Source organism: Salvelinus sp. IW2-2015, unplaced genomic scaffold, assembly GCF_002910315.2.
Source record: "Salvelinus sp. IW2-2015 unplaced genomic scaffold, ASM291031v2 Un_scaffold5507, whole genome shotgun sequence".
Taxonomy (NCBI): domain Eukaryota; kingdom Metazoa; phylum Chordata; class Actinopteri; order Salmoniformes; family Salmonidae; genus Salvelinus; species Salvelinus sp. IW2-2015.
The window spans coordinates 24,640-25,534 of NW_019946772.1; positions in this window are offsets into that span (position 1 = coordinate 24,640).

The following is an 895-nucleotide window of genomic DNA, read 5'->3' on the forward strand; positions in this document are numbered from 1 at the left end:
CTTCCTGTTTGGCCCTGTCCGGGGATATCATCGGATGGGGCCAGTGTCTCCTGACCCCTCCTGTCTTGGCCTCCAGTATTTATGCTGCAGTAGTTTATGTGTCGGGGGGCTAGGGTCAGTTGGTTATATCTGGAGTACTTCTCCTGTCTTATCTGGTGTCCTGTGTGAATTTAAGTATGCTCTCTCTAATTCTCTCCTTCTCTCTTTCTTTCTCTCTCTCGGAGGACCTGAGCCCTAGGACCATGCGTCAGGACTACCGGGCATGATGACTCCTTGCTGTACCCAGTCCACCTGGCCTTGCTGCTGTTCCAGTTTCAACTGTTCTCCCTGCGGCTATGGAACCCTGACCCGTGTCCAGGGATTTACTACTACGTGTCCAGGGATTTACTACTACATGTCCAGAGATTTACTACTACGTGTCCAGGGATTCAGTGATGTGACATCACTGAATCATGAACCAAGAGCCTGGAGCTGTTATGCCCACTGATCACACTGATGACTCATGACTGGCCAAACTCCTGGCTGGGCCTACCAAGATTACAATATGAGGTCACATTGTAAATCTCTCATCTGCACAAGCAAATCTCAAATAATACCTCTCACCCTAAGCCTCCTTCCTATGTGATTTGAGACCCAGCCTAATCCAGAGCAGGAGAATGGCAGGAGAAACAGAGGCTGGAGAGGGACTATTGGTTAGCAGTCTTTGTGTATAGTCGGTTTATAGTCTGTGACACATGGTTCATTTAACACAGCAGATGTACAGGTAATGGAGTGGGTTCTTTTTATCAGAACCAGGGAGCAGAAAGAGAGTTTTATCAGAACCAGAGAGCAGAAAGAGAGTTTTATCAGAACCAGAGAGCAGAAAGAGTTTTATCAGAACCAGAGAGCAGAAAGA